General features: G+C 38.0%; 1 protein-coding gene across 1 annotated transcript in view; it reads left to right on the top strand.

Moving 5' to 3' along the window:
• Grxcr1 (glutaredoxin and cysteine rich domain containing 1) overlaps nt 1-13656 on the top strand; it is a 105136-nt gene extending 91480 nt beyond the window's left edge. Inside the window, exons 3-4 of the transcript XR_011369930.1 lie at nt 11563-11679; nt 13351-13656. The gene's annotated coding sequence lies outside the window, so the exon portion shown is untranslated. The remainder of the gene's footprint in view (nt 1-11562; nt 11680-13350) is intronic.
• Nucleotides 13657-22499: the final 8843 nt, after the last annotated feature.

Here is a 22499-nt window from a genome sequence, read left to right as displayed (position 1 = left end):
CATAAATTCACCCTTGATACGGAAATTCAGGATAACTCCAGTCTGCCCAAGATCATGAGTTATTTATGAAGTCTTTGCTCACAGTTGATTGGATCATATAAAGCATTTCGCTCAGGCTAGCATGATAAGATTTTTTCTGTAGGGCATTTCTGGTGAGTTTGGGCTTCTCTGAAAGCCCAAATTCTTATTCCTTAGCTCTTATATTTCCCTTTATAAGTACTGCATCTTGAATTGCTTTGTTACTTCCAATCATAAATTTTTTTAAAAAAGAATCTCATTATATTTATTTTTCCATTCAGAGTGTCTAGCTTGATTCAATGGAGTGCCTCTTGGAAAAATGTAAATCCATGATTGTTTCTCTTTCTCCTTCACTTCCTCATTTTCATTGTTTTATTTTACTTACTGCCTGATTTTGAAAGTTTCAGTGGAGCCTCTTTCCAATCTGCAGCTTCTTTTACTTACAAATATAAAAGAGAAATACTATCTGAAATTGAAATCATGTGGTTTGAACCTGATAAAAGCACCAGTAAATGGGAGGCAATTAAATTTAATGACAAAAATGGGGTTCTAGCAAGGTGTCAAAGTAGCTTGCTCCTACACCTTTGGGACACATGAAACACAATATTATCTTTGAGCAGTGTCATCAAAGCTTTACTCCAGAGAGAATGCGTAGATTTCATATAAAATATGAGAGATTGTCACCTTCTCTTCAGCAAGGTAATTGGCCATACTGGTAAGTATCTTATTGCCAGCATAAAACATTGTAATCCATGTGGAGACTTGTCAGCAACAGATTTATCAAGTAAGTTAAAAATTTGGCAAAGGAACATTTATTGTAATTGGTTTTCTTATAATGTAAGAGAAAGACACATACCAAAAAGGAATGGTTTCTTACTGGGGCAAAGCATGATTGAAAAGAATTAAAAAGCACATTATTGTCAATATTTGTTTCATCAATTTCGACAGTCACTCATGTATTATTTCTAGACATTACTTTTGTATTATTGCAGTAAGGCTAATTTTAGTCACTTCAGCCAAGATACAAAATGTGACCACAAAAGCATTCAACAAGAAACATTTATGGCCTAAATAATTCAGGCAGTAGAAGAAGCTTTGTTTCCTTTAAATAATTTAGAAGTTGTTCTTAAGGGCACTGAATAATCCATCCATGAATTGAGGAGCAAAATTATACTGCATAATTTTTTTGATATTTAAATCTTAGAGGACTTTTGTATTCCAGCATAATATGCCTTACAAAGGGAATTATTTTAGAAGGTATAGGTTATGTATAACCTCTGAGAAAATTAACTATTAACAGCACTGTTAACTGTTAACTATTAATCAGCACTGTTGAAGGAATAATCTGCAATGAATTATAAGATTATATCCCAGCATGCAGCTCAGTTGGAGGAAAGCTTTGTTAGACATTTCTGGCTCAGGTCATATACATCATTTTCCTTTGTCAGACACCCTATATTTCTTTTCTTAGGCAGAACCATTGTTCCTTTGCCTTTTTGTTATATTGCTCTTAAAAGACAGTCCCATAACCATTAAAATGCTTTCTGTTTTAGGAAAACAGAAAATATAGTGCTGAGGTAAACTAGAATTAAAGTAAAACTTTGGTATTAACTTATTCAAATACCTTAAAGAATACATGGATAATGAAATCACAACTTTCTTTTCTTTGACGGAGCCAATAAAAGCATTTGCTTGCATATTTAGGCTAATTGAATTATTTGGTTCTGAAACACACAATGTTCTTTAAACAAAACATAATTAAAGTAAGTTTAAGCTATGAGGAGAAGAAATGCATTATATCAACAAATTTACATAACAAAGTCGTTTGGCTTCCAAATTTTATTTTGTAATAGAATTTTATTAAGTGTGTAGCATTGAAATTAAGAGAGATAAGTAAATTAAATACTTATAAGCCCATTTCCTTTGCTAGCTGATTATGTTCTAGGAAATAAATAGGTGATTTATTAGTTTATGACTTTATTATTAAAAATGATTCCATAGAAAACAGTTGTAACTTAAAAACTGGGCTTGTTTATAAAATATTTTACTTAATGTTTGGTTCATTGTGTTGCTTCTTTTTCTTTGTTTTTGTTCATGCGGCTTGTACTCTGGGCCTGGGCAATGTCCCTGAGATCTTCAACTCAAGGTAAGCTCTTTACCAATTGAGCCACAGTGCCACTTCTGACTTTCTGGTGGATTATTGGAGATAAGAGTTTCACGGCCTTTCCTGACTGGCGATCCTCATATCTCAGCCTCCTGAGTAGCTAGGATTACAGGTATGAGCCACCAGTGCCCAGCCTGTTGCTTATTTTTATTATCAGTAATATTTTATTTACTTTAAAATCAGTTTTGCTAGGATCAAGTAGCTCATGTCTGTAATCCTACTTACTCAGGAAGCTAAGATCTGAGGATCATGGTTCAAAGCCAGCCTGGCAGGAAAGTCTATGAGACTGTTGCTTGTTTTCAATTAACCAGAAAAAGGAAATGGAGGTTGGCTGACATGGCAAAGTGCTAGCCTTAAGCCAAAAAAAAAAAAAAAAGAAAAAAAAGAAAAAAAAGCTCAGGGACAGTGCTTAGGCCCTGAGAGTTCAAGACCCAGCACTGACATGCACACACACACACACACACACACACACACACACACACACACACACACACACACTATCTATATATCTATATATGAATAAATCAATATATCTATCAGTTTTAAGGAGATACAATTCACAAAAAATAAAATTCACTTGTTTCTGCTTAATGACATCTCATGTTAAGCGCATATTCATCATGCTAGAAAGTTCCCTTGCCACCCCTTGCTGCCCATCCCTTTGACCTCCCTCCACCAGGGTAGCCACCTGCAGTTCTAATTTATTTTCTTAGAGATGAGTTTTGCTTGTACTATTTCTTATCAACAAAATCTTCCTGCCATTGTTTTGTATGTGTCTGTTGTATTTTACTAAGTACACAATGCATCAATTTTAAATGGGGTAGGGTATCTGGCTTTCACAATTAAGGCTTCTTGCTAGCTAAGCAGGTGCTCTATTCCCTGAGCCATTCCTCCAGCCTTTCTTTCTCTGGTTACTTATAAGACAGAGTCTTGATTTTTGTTCAAGCCAGTCTGGACCTCCATACCTTCATTAATGTTTCCCACTATAGCTGGGTGACAGCTTTGCACTACCATACCCAGCTTTTTCTTTCTTTTTTTTGGGGGGGGTTGTGGGGCTTGAACTCTGGGCTTGGGCATTGTCCTTGTGGTCTTCAACTCAAGGCTAGTGCACTACTGCTTGAGCCACAGTGCCACTTCTGGCTTTTTGGTGATTTATTGGAGATAAGAGTCTCACAGACTTTTCCAGCCCGGGCTGGCTTTGAACCATGATCCTCAGATCTCAGCCTCCTTAGTAGCTAGGATTACAGGCGTGAGCCACCGGCGCCAGCTAGCTTTTTCTGTTGCGATGTGGACTCTTGAATTTTTTGTCCAGGCCTGTGGGGGACTACAATCCTACTGATCTCATCCTCCCAAATAGATGGACTGATGAGCACATACTACTGTGTTCAGCTATTGTTTGTGATGGGGTCTTGGTAGCTCTTTATCCAGGCTAGCTTTGAAATACGATCCTCTTGAGTAGTGAGGATTCTAGGCCTGAGTCACTTCTGTTTGGCTATCTTTAGCTTTTGGCTTTTCTAACATTTTACTTTTTAAGAAAAATTTAAGAAAAAATTGAAATAATTCTGAACTTGATAATGTTACAAGAATAACCCAGATTTTAGTGTTCCCTTAATCATTTCCAAATTAGTGTTTTGTCAACTTAAATAGTTTGATGCATAATTCCTGCAAAGAAGGCTATGTCCCTACAGAGCCACAATATAACTATCAATATTAAAGTTGACTGGTCATCTGTTAGTGATGCACCACATCTGTAGCTCCCATTTATATTGCTCTGTTGTCCCAAGGGATCAAATCCAGCATTGTGTGAAGAGTGTTTAACATCCTTCAATTACCAAAGTTCCTTAGTCTTCTTTTATTCTCTTAATTATAAGTCACTTTGTAGAATGTTCCCAGTTAGGACTGACGTAATGTTTTCTCCTGATTATTTAATTAAGTAGCAAAGTCTCAATCATAACAGCCAAGCTTCAACTATGGAGAGTTCCCTATTCAAATCAGGTTCAAATAAGGCAAATGCCAGACTTCAGCCAATGTAATCCATCTTGGTTCTTACTCTTCTACCCCAAGTCCCCCCTCCCTCTACCCTGTACATTCTTTTCTTTTCTTTTCTCTTTTTGGTTTATGAATATTGAAGCATGTGGCAATGCCAGAGCCACTTGGAACCCATTCTGATTTTGGATTGTCTTAGGTGAGAGCCGTCAGTTCTCAACTAATCAGCTATTAGTTTTCAACTAATTGCTGTTAAATTTCGTATTTCTGGATTTTTAATTTTTTCAAAAAATCAAATTGGGCATTTGGGGAAAGGATAGCAAAGAAGTGGTACTGTGTTCTTTTCCTTTTATCCTATTAGGTCATGTACAATTTTAATTTGTCCTGTTAGGGGTGATGTTAACTTGAATCACTGATGAATATGACATCTGTTGTGTGTCTTCACTGTAAAGTTTCTATGTGCTCCTTTGTGAGTAACACATGTTTTGTAAGGAGGTATTTCCAGACTATGTAAATTCCCATTATTCATCATATTCCAGTTTTCTTTTAGCATCCCCTTATAAGCCTCAGTTATATGAAAACTACTATGCCAAATTCAGATTGTATAACTATTTTTGGCTCATGGCTTGTCAATCATATACACAGGCTTATTTTGCCTGTTACCTTAGTATGAAAAATAGGTAATCCTTTAGCAATAGCTACTGCTAAAAATCAAATCCTGTTTCCATATTTTCTTTTTTTTTTCTATTTTTTTGGTTGGTCGTGGGGCTTGAACTCTGGGCTTGGGCGCTGTCCCTCAGCTCTTCAGCTCAAGGCGAGTGCTCTACAGCTTGAGCCATAGCACAACTTCCGGTTTTCTAGTGGTTATTGGAGATAAGAGTCTCACGGGCTTTCCTGCCTAGGCTAGCTTTGAACCGCAATCCTCAGATCCACCGGCGCCCGGCTCCATATTTTCTTTCTTTATAAAAATATCTTTAAGTAGTATAAAAGAGTTTCAATTAACTATATTAATTTGTGAGTACAATGTATCTTGATTAATGTCACCCCTTCCATCTTTTATTTATTTTTTTGGTTTGTTTTTGTTTTGGTTGGTTGTGGGACTTGGACTCCCACTTTGAGCCATAACACCACTTCTGTTTTTCTGGTTGTTAATTGGAGATGAGAGTCTCCCAGGTTTTCCTGCCTGGGCTGGTTTTGAACCATGATCCTCGGATCTCAGCCTCATTATTAGCTGAGATTACAGGTGTGAGCCATGGGTGCTCCCTTCTATCATTTTTACTTGGAGAGAACACAAAACCATTCCATTCTGCCTGCCAATATCTACTGATATGGAGATTTCTGTCTTACTATTTAAATCTTCTTACTTTTCCCTCCTCAATTTGCCTGTTCCTTGGGATCTGAGTTACTATTGGCAGCCTATCCCTCCACATTGAAAACTTTCATTCAGAGTTCAGGAAGAGCTGTAACCCGCTCTTCTTCATCTACAAATGGGTTGTTTGGCTCTCAAGTGGAAGAATGAAAAAAAAAAACACTATGAAAATCATAATGAAGTTAGTTCTAGCTGACTCACTTCAAGGTAATTATTCCGAAGTTCTTAAATTTAAATATTCTTTGTAGGCTCAAGTTTAATTTAGGGGCTTTAGAAAAAGGATAATTACATTCTGATTTTGATCTCAAAATGTCACTGAGAATAATTATCTAGAAAAGAAAAGACCATTGTCTTTAAATATTTTGTGCCAGAATAAAAGATAAAAATGGATCTTATTATTTTAGATTTTGAACATTATCCATAAGCGTCACCGTACATATTATTCACTATCACTAAACACTTAAATAAAAACCTAAGCTGATTCAGGTTTGAAGAACTGTATGTGAAATAACCATTACAGTAGTTTCATTGGTGTGGGGTGCTATGGAAATGTTTATCAGTTAGTAATATAAATATTAAAAAGATCAACATAGCAGTAACAATATTAATAAGAAAAAAGAAAATACCTACTATCTTCTGATTTTAATTTGTAGCTTCTTGATGAATTTTTGATCAGTTCAATGAGATAAGACATAAAAGGTACTTAGAAAAGTTCTTAGTGCATAGTAAATACTGATATTTTCTTTTTGTTTATTGATATCATGTTACCACATGTTGGACCAATGTTGGCTCAAACTACTTCCTTCCCTTCTACCCACAAAAACTTTTAGTAGGCTTTGAGATGTCAATAATAAACTTTGGTTTATGCTCAATCATGAACTAGGACTCACCAAAAATACAATGATCCAGAAATGTGTTTTTCCAAGAAGCAGACCTCAGTGACCATGTTAAAGTAAGAATCACCAGGTTCTATTCTGAATCATTCAATTCCCAAAATATTTCTATTTCCTTGATATTATTTCTAAATCAGTCAGTTTTGTGCCTTTGAACATGTTGTCATGGACTATTGAGAGAATAACTTCTCTATGTTGGGGCAAAAGTTGTTCTCTATCTTCGTGACTCTAGGTAGATGTATTTTCTGCCATTCATTTTACTTCTCCTGGAAATCTTGGTTCTCAGTGACTCATAAGAAATGCTCTTAAACACTAGGTGATTAGGATCTAGCCAACCAAACCATCTCTTCCAGCAGAGGAGACAGAGAAAACTCAACTAATGAAATAGGGATGAAGAAATGATGGCAGAAAGAGACAATAACCCTGGAATTACAGGTCCTACACCACCTGATAATTACTTCCTTGGAATGAAAAAATAGTTTGATGTTGAATCTTGGACCAAATAGAATGCAAATCCTGGGTTCACTCTCTTCTCCATATTGAGCACTTAGTGAAGGCTCGGTCCACATACACATGTTCTGATCATCAGAGGTGAAAAAGACTGAGCTCTGAGTTCTTGCCATCTGTGGCCAGGTGGTTATTTTCAAGGATGAGGTAGTGATGTGAAAGGAGTAGGAAGGAGGCAGAAACTGAAGGTTTCAGGGAATATGAATAAGAGTTTAAGTATCTGAAATTTTTTGGCTATATGACCTTGGGCAGGTGACCTAAAATTTTCAAATTTTGCTTCATAATGGGGACAGTGAAATTATGTAGCACATACATAATGCCACTCTACCTATCTCATTATACCTAGAACAGGGTTAAATGATGTAATATTGGGTCCCTTTGTACACAGCTCTGTAAGATGTGAGGAAGTAATATTATCTTCTGCTTGACTTCTCTTGGGTTTAAAACATGTGTCACCTCCAGTCTTTGTTATTTATTTAAATTGATTATGCTTTTAAAACTTCCTTCTTGAATCCATTCAGGGAAATATTAAACCAAATACAAGACAGCCTGGATTTCTGTAGAATCTATTAATCATATCACTGTGCCGCTGTCCCACTCAGTCATTTATCATTTGTGTTTGTTGTTTGCATGTCAGCTAGTCTTCAAGCCCTCCATAGGAGCTATACTAACACTAATTCATTCTAATTACTGAGACTCTGCGTCTCTGTGATAGAGCAGTAGGAATTTAGCTTAAGAACATTTTCCCCCTTAGTGTGCAACCTCATTTCTTCTTGTCTATTCTGCTGGTTAGATTCACAATGGCTGCGTAATTTTCACACAGTAGTGTGCTTGGCTACTCATTGTACTCTTTTAGGTAAAAGCCACCTTTTATTACTACTACTACTAGTACTTTTTGTCAGTCGTGGGGCTTGAACTCTGGGCCTGGGTGATGTCCCTCAGCCCTTCAGCTCAAGGCTAGTGTTGCGCTACCACTTGAGCCACAGTGCCACTTCTGGTTTACTGGTGGTTTTTATTGGAGATAGGAGTTTCTCACGGTCTCTCCTGCCTGGGCTGGCTTTGAACCACAAATCTCAGCTCTCAGCCTCCTGAGGAGCTAGTATTACAGGCATGAGCCACCAGTGCCCGGCCCTACGACTACTATTTCTTTTAAAAGTAGTCTTCCATTACTTTCTTAGCAATGGAAATTATCTGAGTACACTAGGATCTCAGAATAGTCATCTGACTATTCAAGGAATAAGTAGCCTCTTTGGACTATTATAGCTTATTGTAGAGATGAATAGTGATGTGTGAAGTGGGCGGTATCCACATCTCTCATTGAATCCTTACCTATCTGTGCTGAGGAGGTAGAAATTATATTATTCTACTGTTCTACCACCTACTTGTAAGGAAAGCAATTATGTTACATATGGATAAGAAAAGTCAATCTATTACATATGGGTAAGGAAAGTGAGGTACAGAGAATAAAGTTTAGTACTAGTGATATTTTTGGTTCTCTATGGTTCTTATACAATTCTATATGAATTCAATCCAGCTTATCAACTCCACAGAGCCTGTTAAAAGTCTCTGGTTAGGATTGTGTTGAGTATTTAGATAAATCTTTGTATAATTGACATCTTTTCAATGTCAAGTGCTCTAGTCCAGAAGTATGGCATGAACAAATGGAAAGCCATTTGTTCACTTTCAATTCCTCTCAGAAACCCTTTATATACCATTGTGTCAAGGCCTTTCACCCCTTTTGATGCATTTTTCTCTAAGTTTTATAGGTATTTTGATGTTATATGTATTAGTGATCTTTTGGAATGTGCCAGTCTATTTTAGTTTATGTAGTTGTTATCATCTTTAAGTAGTTGCACAAAGGGATTTCAATTTAGCATGTCACTTTATGAGAATAATGCATCCAATTTCTGCTTTCCTTTATTTGTAAATACAATTCATCAGTGTATATTGGTGCTTCAGACTTACTAACCAAAAATATTCTAGTTGCTTTTTTCCATATATTTCATAGGATTTTCTTTTTTTTTTTTTGGGTCCGGTCATGGGGCCTGAACTCTGGGCCTGAGCGCTGTCCCTCAGCTACTCAGCTCAAGGCTAGCGCTCTACCACTTGAGCCACAGTGCCACTTCTGGCTTTTTTTTTGCTTATGTGGTGTTGAGGAATCGAACCCAGGGCCTCAGGCATGCAAGGCAAGCCCTCTACCACTGAGCCAACTTCCCAGCCCTTTCATAGGATTTTCTAAGTAGAAGTGAGCTAAGAAGAAGGCAGCTTTATGCCTTCTTTTCTAATATGGCTACTGTGTAATTATTTACTTATAGTTGATTCTTGTCAATCACATCAATTAACTGCCAAGATTTCATGAACACTGATTTAGTAAATATAGAGACATTCATTTTATGGGGGAAACATAGCATTAAGTTCCTTTGAACTGGACATAACTTTTCCATCAACCCATCAACACATATTCATGTGTTGATTACATGTGAGTTTCTGTTTAAACATTCTTTATTTCACACATATTCCTGACCCATTAGCATCAAACTCACAGCCTAAACTATACTTGCCACTCATATCTGGCACAGGTTTTCTCTGCAAGGTATCTGAAGTCTCCGACTCCAAAGCAGCCACGCACAAATTCAAATCTATGCTTGGGGACCATGTAGTACCAGGACATCAACAACCACGAGAGTGGAAAACATGGCCCTAAACATATTGCGAATATGACACCAGCTCACATTATGTGAACTGAAACTCAAAGGCAGAGAGTAGCCTCAACTGAGACCATGCACCTAAGCCTGCTCTATTTCTTTCTGGCCACTGAAATGTATGTGGGCCCATGAAGTTGGGTTTTGATTGTAACAAATTATTTACCACTCTGGTGTCTCTCATTCCCTTTTGGGATTCATGTTCTTTTCCTAGTTTCTTCATGCAAAAAGCTGAAGTCATTAATATGAGATTATCTTTGAGCTATCTTTGTACCTTGAGAAACTGCCAAGATGTTTTCAACTTGATTGTGACAATGATGAATTTCCTTTAGCAGTGATTGAGACTCCTCCTTGTTTCTAAGTCCCTCTAACACCTGGTAGAATTGATTTTAATCATTTTAGACATTCTAATGAAGTATGTAGTAGTATCTCTTTGTGGTTTTATTTTGATAGAAGAAAGAAAATCTGAAACCAGACAGATCCATGATCAGCTCAAGAGAGTAACAGGAAAGCCACATAATAGTGTCATGTTGAGGAAGACATGCCGATGGTAGTTTTCCAACAAGAAGTGTCAAAATAAAGACTGTAAGTGTACTTACAGAGATAAAAAAAAAGTAGAATGAAGGATGACTATTTAAATATTTTGAAAATGACTATAGTGGAAATCAATAAGAAAATTGACTTGAACATTCAAAAGGAAACTTTAAGACATAGAGCAATAATGTTTATTGTTTTATCACCATGTTTTAGATAGTTTATGTCTGGTATTAAGAGAAAGGGGCTTTCGTGTCTATGCAGACACTGAAAGGAAGAGCTGTGGAGTGTAATCTTCATCCTCGCATATCATTGGTACAAAGCAGACAAGACAGACTGCACGTGAACATTTTCTTATTTTTCATGAGTTAGCCACTTGAACCCCTTCTATCTGAAGCCAGAGATATTATAAAAATGAATGTGTTGATGAAAAGTAGACAGTAATTTGTCCTGCTTATGACAAGAAATTGATTTATGTCAACATTAAGTGTAGGGATCTGTGACACTGAGGGGAACCTACAGATTTAACACTGGAAAAAAGACTCAGAGAACATAGGGTTGGAAAGACTCCATGAACTTTCCTATCACTCATCGAAAGGAGAGTTTTTCCCTCAAGCACCACGCATGAGGATGACTCAGGTGTTGAAAGGGGTTTCATTCTCCATTTTTAGGCCGTCTTCTGTGGTCTTCACTCCCCACAGCTTGCTGACTTGATGCCAAGTTTTCACATGTTAAGTAATCGTCCAATGCAAATAGTGCTACCATAATTCCCAGTGAACCTCCATGAAGCAAAGAAAAGCTGTCAAATATAAGATCTGCCGATCCTCAGGGATGACTTGAAGGTCATTTTCCTTTAATTGCTTTAAGTTTTGGCAAGCCATAATTCATTTCTATCTCTGTCAACAGCTTCATCAATGTGTGTGTTTGGCTTTTCTGAAATGACAGTATGGTGGCTTTCTTGTCTATGCCAAGTTATTTCCTTGAGAGCCTCACATGAGGAAACAAAGGCTTTTAGTCAACTCTACTGTGAAGGAAGACATGAGAAAACCTGGCTTTTGTGTCACAGTAAACATTTTAGCTTTGCAACAAACCTCAGGGATGAACCAGACTGCACAAACAGAGTCATTTTAATCATCAGAAACCGCAATTCTCCCAAAGTGCTTTTCTTGGATTGCTTTTTTCTAAGCATTAAGGAACTGAATTTAGCAATAAAAATCTAGCAAGGTATTCAGAGTTAACAAAGCAATAAAATTATTGAAGTAGAACGCGAATGAAAGGGGGGATAGACTTGTTATTATCTGTTTTTAAGCTTTCAGAAGAGTGGAGGAAATATTGAAGTTATGCTCTACATAATGTCTGCTTATAAAACAGAAAAACATTTTCTCTTAGGCTGGCTGCTGGTGGCTCATTCCTGTAATCCCCTCTGTATTCTGAAAACAGAGATCTGGACGGTCCCTTGAGGCCAGCCTGGGCACAAAGTTCAAGAGATTCCATCTCAAGTAATGGGTAGGTTTGGTAGTATGTACTTTTCATTTCAAGTCAAAGTAGGAAGATCTCAATCTAGGATGCTCTGGACCAAAAAAAAAAAAAGACTCTATTTTGAATATAACCAAAGCATAACTACTTTGGAGGCAGTAGCAGAGTCACAGTTTAGGCTGGTCTGAGCATAAAATGAGGCCTGACCATGAAACCAAGCTAATGCAAAAACAGGCTGGACGTGTAGTTCTGGTGACGAGGTGCTTGTCTAGCAAGCACGAGGCCCTGAGTTCAATCCCCATGCTGCAAAACAAAACAAAATAGAGAGTGTAAAGGATTAGAAGCATGGACCAAGGGATAGAAATTTAACATTTACATAAAAATACTTAATAAAATAACCATACACTTACTTATATGTACATGCATCTGGATATATGTATGGGTATATATGTAGATGCATGTATATATGTGTGCATATATGACTAGTTAAGGATAGATGTGTTGCATGTGTATATAACACACACACATTTGTTTATCTGAAGGGAAAAAAAGCCAGCTTCTGGAATGGCTAGTAGAGCATTTTAGTACTCATGGTAGCTTTTATAGTGTCTTTTATTAGAACTGGAAATGGTCAGACTGGCTTTTGGCAATCGGTACCGTGCTTCTCCTGCCTAGACAGGCCCTATGTGACTCGCTGTCCCTTTAAGCATCTTCTTGTTCTCTCAAGAGTTCTTCTCTGAAAGAATTCCATTCTGGCACTGGAGTGCTGTGAGGGGATTTGCTGCTCTGTCTGGATACACAGAGAGCAGAGAACCACTGAGGAGCAGATGTGGAGGGGAGGGGACCGCTGCTGATGTGTGTAGAAATTACGAGGAGCTTACAAGACTCAGGGGGAGAGATGACACATCAGGACACCAGCAGCTGCCATGCCAAATTGTCGACCATAAGGAAACCAGACAGGACATTTCTCTATGGAGAGTGGAATCCTGCCTCCCTGAGCCTACCAGAGTACCGGATCTCATCTCAAGTGTGTTCTGGATGGGTTTGGAAGCTACCGAGCTGGAGGCAGCGACTCCATGCATGCTACTTTACGATGGAAGGAGTAAGAGATCCAGAGCAAGGCAGCAGAAGCTGTTAAGGGAGGATGTGGTTTCCACAGGAACCTAGCTCCCGCCACAGCTCACAGAAAGCTCTGGAGCAGGACGGAGAATTGCAACAGACTGCAAGCAATGAACAATCGTTGGATCCCCACTTGGTCAGTCACTGGCTGTAGATCATCATGGCTGAGAGTGCTGAAGCAGAGAAAGGAAGAAGACACGCTCTTCCTAGCAAGATGGTACCCATTGCGCAGATTTCTCTCCAGAGGAAAGGCGCAGCTTTGAACCCTTAGCACTCACCGTTCAGGAAGAGACCTCAGAAGGAGAGTAGACGCATGCGCTCTAGTGCTCCCGTGAAGTCACCTTGCTCTTTCTGGTACCGTGAAAGACCACTGGGAGTCCCTTTTCCTTCTAATTCCTCCTGAAAAATCACCAAGTTATGTCTTGTCTGTCAGGAAGGATTCTAAACCATGGTATATCTCATCATCTCACAAGGTTTTGCAAATTTTAATTTTAACACAGCATACCTATCACCTCTTCCTTTTAAGTATTTTTTTCCTTTTCCATTTCCATTTTTGATACCAATTTTGTTCTATTTCTCCAGGGTGAAAAATTCTTTCTCCAAAGGAAGGAAAAAGGATGGAAGAAGGAAGGAAGTAAAGAAAGAAATAATAAATGAAAGAAAGAAAGACTACAAAGACAGGAAAGGAAAAGAAAGGATAGGGAATAAATAATAAATAAATATTCTTGAGAATATAGTGCGCAGAAGAAAATGGAACCAAAACACTTGCTGAGAGGAGTAGGAAAGGGATAGGGAGAGGATGATGGAAAGCACGACTCTGCTCCAGATTCAATGTACACACAAGTGTACAATGCATTGTACCCATAAACAGACAATCCCCTGTACAAGTATTTGCCGATAATAATAATAACAAATAAAAAGAGAAATTTGGCACCATATAAACTAGAACGGATATGTCAGACTTGGGTCCCCTTTCCTGTTACCAGTGGCAAGTGATATACATACATATATATATATATATATATATATATATAAAATGTGTGTATATATATATAGATATAAACACACATTATGTTCTCTTCACTTTTAAACTTGTGTATATATAATGGCCAGATTTACATATTTATTAAGTTTCAAATGATTTAAAATAACTTGTGGGGCAGCAGAGTAACTACATGATACTGTACTGTCCAGCTGTACATTGGAGTGATACAATGACATGTGTAAGCCATTATTGTAATCGTGAACTTCCACTTTCTGAACATTTTAAATGAGAGTAATTATAAAATGTAACCAATACTGATTCTAATACACCAAAATTTTCCTTTGAAAATATTGATCTATAAGGTCGTTGGTACTACTGACAACAAAAGCATAAATTTGAGCTGAAGGTAAGATTTTTTTTAAACCCCAAACAGATCCATGTTTCACGTCTGATAGGCATTCTAGCCCAAGGGTTCAGACAGTTGGAAAAAAATTAACTGCCTTCCCTCTCAGGTTTTCAAGTTGAGAGTCAATTCGCAAAGGACATGATGCAAATAACTTTTTGAAATAAAACTTTATGTGATGAAGTCAGCCTGTGTAACTTTACGCCTCTAATTTCTGAATAGGTCAAGTTGAAGAAAATGAATGAATTGCTGTCATTTAGGTTGGAAAACGTTACCATCCTCCACTTCCACCATTCCCCATTTGCAGTCCATTTATGCTGCACTATAAATGCCTTGGTATAACATTCATAATATGTGTAGTGAATTATTCAGATGAGTTCATTAATAAGCCATTTAGACTTTAAAGATCTAAACCATCTCCATATAGTGCTGTACTCCACAGCTCCAGGTTCTCTATTTTTAAATTTTCTCATCCTTTCCCATAGAATGCTGATGGAAGACTTTTGTGTGAGAGTAATTGTAGAATAGTCCAGTGGGCAAATAATACCTCCACAACACTACAATAGCAAAACCAGGGCCAGAAATACAAAGCACCTTGAAGCTGCTTTAATTTTCCCCAGAAGACTTAATTCTTTCAATCTGAACAGATGAATGAATACATTCCAGCATAAAATCCAACAAACTTCACTCCAGAACAGAAGTTTTTATTGATGTCCCTTTTGTTCTCAAAGCTGAATAACAAGTTGAGATGATGTGGGATTTTGGTGGTAACAAGGTTTGAACTCAACGTCTTGTGCTTGCTAGACGAGCACTCTTCCATTTGAGATATGTCTCTCATTCTTTTTCGCGTTAGTTATTTTGTGGATTATAATCTCACGTTTTTGTTTGGACCAGCCTTGGATGGCAAACCTTATATCTATCCTATCTAGTTGGGATTACAGATATGTACCATAATACCCACTTTTTTTTGTTTTGTTTTGTTTTGTCGGTTGTGGGACCTGAACTCTGGGCCTGGGCGCTGTCCCTCAGCTCTTCAGCTTAAGGCTAGTGCTCTACCACATGAGCCACAGCTCCACTTCCAGGTTTTTCTGCTTATGTGGTGTGGAGGAATTGAACCCAGGGCCTCATGCATGCAAGGCAAGCACTCTACCACTGAGCCACCTTCCCAGCCCCCAGTGTTTCTTTTTTGACATGGGATTTCACTAATTTTTGTTCAAGTTAGGCTCAAATCATGATCTTCCAAAATCTTCAATCTCCCACATAGTTATACCTGGTCTCGTCAATAGATAAAGGGTATTTTAAATTCCATTTCAGTAAGATATGATGCCATATAATAATTGAAAGGTGAAATATTTGGGGGAGGCAATTGCAGTCTCTTTAGGGGGATTTAAGAGATGAGAAAAATTGTATTTGGAAACTAGTTGCAATTTGAAGCTTTCTGTAGGAAATGCTGAGCTTCTCAAGGTCCTACACATTTATTCTATTCTGAGAAGACCCTTGGAGCTAGTTCTAGAGGTTTCAAAATAATTGTCTTCCTTCTTGTTATATCAGTCATCATCATCATCATCATCATCATCATCATCATCATCATCATCATCATCATCATCATCATGTAAAGGATAGGACAGAATTTTTCTCAGGTAATCAAAATTGAGGAGAGAAAATGGGAGTTAAAATTTTACCTTTAGGAAATAAAAATGTATGCATGTGTGGCACATTAACAGTTTTCAGGCTGAGTATAGCAGGAAGAGAGAGCTTTCTTTTCAGAGAAACAGATACCTGTTCTCTGAACACACTATGTCTAAGGCCTTCCTCATTGGTTGCTGGGACCATACCTGGTATGATAATTCAACTTTTTGAATTGTTAATGGAAACATCAATTTTGGCAATAAATGAATGCCATAAATGAACATTATACATGAACACCAACAGGATAGTAAATATAAACTACAATTGAAATTCGTTTAGAATTTTTCCCCATGTGGTTCTAGTGAGCCAAATATTAGCTTCTCCGAAAGGCAATATTAATCTAGGAAACATGTTGGGATGAGCAATGTGAGAGTTGTACAGAATTCAGCAAAATAATGAACGACCTCTCCAGACCAAGCTATCACTTCGTTAGTGATTCTGCAGCAGCTTCAGCAGGTGGCGCTCGTGTGCTTCCTATAGCCATCAACCATGGGCTGCAAAAGTTGAGACTGGATTTAGAAAGATGTAGTGCCTTCCTCTTCGGGGCCTCAGGAATGAAGATATGTGCAACCTAATAAAAGTCCAAGATAGATGGCTCTTTTAGTGTATATGTATGAAGCATATGCATAAAGAGATAATGATTTATATGTGTAATTACAATCATTATTGTTAATTATTTCCAAAGAAAACTGCATGCTAAACAAAGCCTATGCTTGAAGTTATTCAACATTAGTTTTACGGAATTTCCCCTTAGTTCATTTTCATAAATTTATAATAAACTGTTGACGAATCTATTTAACACAGGCTGCATTATTTTGGGGGTGGGAAATGAACATTGGTAGTAGCATGCTGCAGAGCAATGCTTCTAAAACTTCACTGTGATAGGAGAGTCCTTATCTAAGGATCTTGTGAGACATGGAGTTTGGTTGTGTTTATCTTGGCAGGATCTGGAAGTGTCCATTTCTATCACAGTCCCCTACTAAGGCCAGTGTTTCAGGTCTTCATATTCCATTTCGTGTAGCAATGCTGTAGAGGAATTCATAGCAGACTTAACCTTCAAGCCTGGTAGTCTTCCTTAACTTTCTTAAACTTGGAGGAGGCAATTCTATTGTCTTGTTTAATAATAAAGCAAGCAGAAAGCTAGATGAACATCTTTTCTGTTTTCTGTTCCTAGTAATCATATACGGATTTTGTAAAATTTTGTTTAGCATACTCACTTTGAAGTTTTTGGTAATGATTCACACACACACACACACACACACACACACACACACACACACACACACACACACACACAAACTATTCACCAGATATAAGTAACTAGTCAATTTAAATTTCACAGATTGACTGTTAGACTGAAGCTTTAAAAATTTTTTATCGTTAAGATACTAAACAAAGGGGTTACAGTTACATGAGTAAGGTAATGAGTCCATTTCCTCTGGAGCATTATTACCCCCTCCTTTGTTTCTCCCCTACCATCCCTTTCCTTCCCATCTCCCCAACTCCTTCTCTCCCCCCCCCCGAAGTTGTAAAGTTCATTTTCAACATAGTGTCTTGTAAGTCTCATTGCTACAGTGGGTCAACCTATACCCGTGTTCCAGCATTTTGTTATTTTCCTTCCCCTTCCCAAATTAGAAAAATGTGTATAAAAGATACAGGGCACCAGAATCAAATACAGTGAAAACAGGGGTTATACCATGGGGGAAGAACATACAAAAGAAACAAAAAAATCACAGAAAAAAATGACACTGCCCCATTTGTTAGGAACTGGGAAGCCAGGCCCCCCAAAAAACATAGGGTCCAAGGTTTCCCTTATTTGCAACAACTAGTATAAGTCTAGGGTAATTTTACTAGACAAGTAGAAAAGGTCAAAAGCTATGATCATATAAGATGATGTTAAGTGAAATGAACCCCAAGATAGGGACACAAGAGGTTTTATCTTTGTTGCTGTTGATTTTAATGTACTATGTGAGCTTTTATTTTGGCTGGTCCTGGGGCTTGAACTGAAAGCTTGTGCACTCTCCTTGAGCTTCTATGTTCTCAAAGATTGTTCTTGAGCCTTAGCACCACTTCTGGCTTTTTCTGAGTAGTTTATTAGAGATGGAATTTTTAGCTTTGAACTGTGATCCTCAGATCTCAGCTGAGTAGCTAGGATTACAAGCATGAGCCATTGCTACTTGGCATAGCTTCGGCTTTTTCATCTGCAAAATGAAAATATTACCAGAATCTAGCTTTGTAGAGTTGCCGAGCAAATGAGATTTAATCCATGGAAACACAGTTCCAGAGCATGGTAAGTCCTCAGCGATGCTGACTGCTACCACATATCATAACATCAGACAGTTCTGTGCTGGTTTGTAGAAAGGCGGGTTCCAGCTCATTCTCTGAACTCTTAGATTATTGATACTTTGGGTTCATAATGATACTCAGGATTTTGCTTTCAACTATCAACTGTTTGGAGTTGCTTCACTAATTTAAAACCATATTTTTCTGAAGTTTTCATTTAAACTTGGGACAGACTTAATATGCCAGATTAATATGGAATCTTACTATGGAATCATATTAACTGGTTGCTGATTTTAACTATTCAGTTAATTCCATGATGTAAAAAAATTTAAATAATTGCTATGGCTGATACAATTCTGAAGTTTTTCTTATAAAAGCACTAACCATCTCCTACCATTTAAAAATTGACATTGAAAAAGATGACAAACTGAAGCCTCTAAAGATAAATTTATCCTATAGATAACTCAGAACACCCTTAGTGGATTCTGTGCATGGTGTTTGCTTTGACAGGGCTGTCTTTCACTCACATTGTCATGCCTGTATGCAATGCACTTCCACCAGCGTGCCCCTCCCCTAGGCCTCTCTGTTCCCTGTCCCTCCTCTCCTTGCTTCTCTTTGCCTCTCATCATCGCCCCCTTTTTGCTTACCTCTCTCAAGTAGTCTTCTTTTTTTTTTTTTAATTTAATTTAATTTTATTTGTGAACATACTGTACAGAGGAGTTACAATTACATGGGCAGGATAATGCGTACATTTCTTACCAAGCATTGCAGCCTCCTCCTTTGTTTACCCTTTACATCCCTTCCCAGCCTCCCCCCTCCCCCATCCCAATCCCTCTCCTTCCCCCCCCCCCAACCGACGTTGTAAAGTTCGTTTTGGACATGACAACTTGTACTTCTCATTGTTGCAACAGGTCCACCTGTATCCTTAAACAACTGGTTTTTCCCCAACTCCTCCACAAGTTATACTGACATCAAATATAGTGAAAGCAGGGGTTATACTGTGGGGGAGGGACATACAAAGCAACAAAGAGATAATCTTATAAATGCGTTAGAAACACATGCATGAAAGAAAAAAAACATTAAAATACATATCTAAGGGTTCATTTTCCTGACATCACATTATCTGACCTTTTCCGCTTGACTCATACATATACTAGATATTACAAATAAGGGAAACCATGGGACCTATGTTTCTTTGGGCCTGGCTTACTTCACTTAATATAATTTTTTCCAAGTTTTTCCATTTCCTAACAAATGGGGCAATGTCATCCTTTCTTTGAAGTTAATGATTTTAAGAAATCTAGAGCCTGCCTTTGTCTGAAATCCTGTGATGTTTGTCTTTCTGACTCTGTCTTATGTTGTGTAACACAACTATCTTGAGTCCCATCTGTTTCCTTGCAAGCATGATTTAACTTCTTTTTATGACTGAATACTATTCCCTGGTTATACATAGAGCACATTAACTATATCCATTTGTGTAGCCACTTTGTATGGAAATTTTATTTTCTGTTTTGAGGTCCCCCTTTACTAATTTCCGTGGACATTAATCATTTAAAAGAAGAGTGAATTTGAATTCTTTGTCAGGCATGGCAACCATTTCGATATCTTCAGATTCACCCACTGAAGAGTTGGGAGCCTTTGGAAGCATTGTGTTGCTGTGCTTTTGTCTTTTTGTGCTGCGATTTATATAAGAAGTGTGGCAACAGATACGTCTTTTACATTTATGTGAGGATTTTCTTCAATATTCTTTTGGGGTCTCAATGCTCAGTTCTGCTCAGAGAAAAGAAAACAAACATAACAACAACAGCACCCAAACAGTCTGGACATAGAAAAGCACAATGAAAACCAATGGAAGACAAGTACTATGCCACCAATAACCATAGAAAAGAAAGTAGCAAAAATAACATATATTCTATTAAAGTATAGGAGTAGGTGCATAGGTTAGTTGCAAATATGATGTTATTTTATATAAGGAACTTGAGCATCTGTGGATTTGGTATTTGACAGGAGAGCCTAAAGCCAATCTACTATAGCTAGGGAAGGACACTTGCATCTATTATTTTTAACTTACATGGACCTAGTTAAGTAAATCCATAAAAAAGATGTTAGCTATATAAAACTGAAGCTTTCTAACCAGAATCTTTCAGTTAGGTTCCCTTTGGCATCAGGACTATATTAGAGTTAGGAATGCTAACACCTTTAAAATATGACCTTCCTTGGCTCAGTGGTAGAACGCGTGCCTTGCATGCCTGAGGCCCTGGGTTCAATTCCTCAGCACCACATAAGCAAAAAGAAAAAAGCCGGAAGTGGCGCTGTGGCTCAAGTGGTAGAGCGCTAGCCTTGAGCTGAAGAGCTGAGGGAGAGCGCCCAGGCCCAGAGTTCAGGACCCATGACCAGATCCCCCCCCCCAAAAAAAAATAAATATATATGACCTTCCTGCCAGGTGCTGGTGGCTCATGCCTGTAATTCTAGCTAGTCAGTAGGGCTGAGATCTGAGGATCACAGTTCAAAACCAGCATAGGCAGGAATGTCTGTTGCGACTTATCCCAAGTAACCACCACAAGTCAAAAGTAGAGCTGTGGCTCAAGTGGTAGAGGCTTCCCTTGAACAAAAAATGTTCAGGGACAGTACTCAGACCCTGAGTTCAAGCACGCACGCGCGCGCGCGCGCACACACACACACACACACACACACACACACACACACACACACACACACACACACACACACACACACACACACACGACCTTCAGTGACCATCAGAGAAAATAGACTTGGAAAGGAGTGGTCAGAATAGTATAGGGGTTTTAAGAGGATATATCTTTCATTGATGGTGATGAGTGCATGTATTAGTCCTCATTGGGATTATAAGTAAAATCTTACCCTTAGCATTTCTGGACACACCAGCAATCACACACGGAAAGTCACACAAGAACCATCAAGGCAGTGAATCTAATTCCACAATGAAGGTACTTAACATAGCACCTTCATGAAAAACTTAGTTCTATTCAGTCCTGTTCTGCTCCTGCGCTGGAAGCAGAATGGATGAGACCCATGGTCCCTCCGCAGGGCTAGGTTAATGAACTCAGCTCTTAAATTTAGTCTGATAGAGATGAACTTTTCATCCCAATCCTTCAGCCCTCTAAGCCATAGACTCTAACTTATGGACCTCAATCAAGAAATAATTCATTTTCAAAGTGCTCTGCCTGACATTTTTTGTCTCTTTGAGGATGGTAGGTCCCTCAGTACAAGGCTCAGCTGGACTGCAGGTGTACCTGAGGAAGGTGGCAGAGTCTGCGGGAAGAGGCACCTGAGCCAGGGAGTCTTCTTTACTGATGTTAATGTATTCATCCCCTCCCCGCCAAACTTTCACCCTTAAGAATGCCTTTCCATCGGGTATTTTTCCTGTATACCCTAAGTATATTTGCATATACCTAGTAGATTTAAATATCTTTGATTTGCTATATTATTCTCATCATGATTAAATATTTAGTTGTCCCAGAGTTATTACTCATAGATGTAAAATTACGATTAGGAAGTTGCTTATTCTAAGATACCTAATGTTGCCACGTTAGTTAACATTTTTGTAGCCAAAGGAAAAAGAAAAAAATGATAAAAAACAAAAGTTATTCTTATGGGTCATATGTGGGGTTTAATCTAAAGACTTGTAGCTTCAGTTTCTGTTTTAAATGTTAAATTCAGCACTTCATGACTAGGGGACTTTCTGATTGAAAATATTAGTTAAGTTTTATGTTTATCTACCTCACTTTCTCTTTCTCCATCCTTGAAAGTCACCATGGAAATATATTATGCAGTGCCCCCCCCCATTTATTCACTTTACTAAAGCAGTCAAATCTTCTAGCAGAAAACAGAATTAACTTCATATTGATCAGAGAAAGAAATGTTAATAATGGATCCAGAACTTTTTTTTTTTTGTTGGTCTTAGTCTTGAACTCAGAGCCTGAGCTCTGTACTTAAGCTTCTCTGTGCTCAAGGCTAGAGCTCTACCACTTGAGCCATTTCTGGCTTTTTCTGAGTAGTTTATTGGAGATAAGAGTCTCATGGACTTCCCTTCCTTGACTAGCTTTGAAGCAGGATCCTCAGATCTCAGCCTCCTGATTAGCTAGCCTTACAGGCACCTTTAACAGAGGTGTTGTCGTGCTTAATGGCAAAAGATGTCAAGGCACCAGACGCTAGTGCGTTTAGGAAACAGAGAAAGAGAGCAAACATCTCATAGCCCTGTAAAACTTAAAGCCTTATAGAAAGAACCATTGTCAGGAGATTTAAGTTTGGAGAACACTGAGAATGTAAGAAATGGAGGGCCAAGAGATAAAAGAAGTAAGTGATTTCTTGACCCTTTCTTTGCTACTC

The sequence above is a fragment of the Dipodomys merriami genome, unplaced genomic scaffold (assembly GCF_024711535.1).
Source record: "Dipodomys merriami isolate MVZ:Mamm:240054 unplaced genomic scaffold, mDipMer1.0.p SCAF_9, whole genome shotgun sequence".
NCBI lineage: Eukaryota > Metazoa > Chordata > Mammalia > Rodentia > Heteromyidae > Dipodomys > Dipodomys merriami.
Note: the sequence above shows the minus strand (reverse complement) of the source record. Positions and strands in the feature narration are given on the sequence as shown.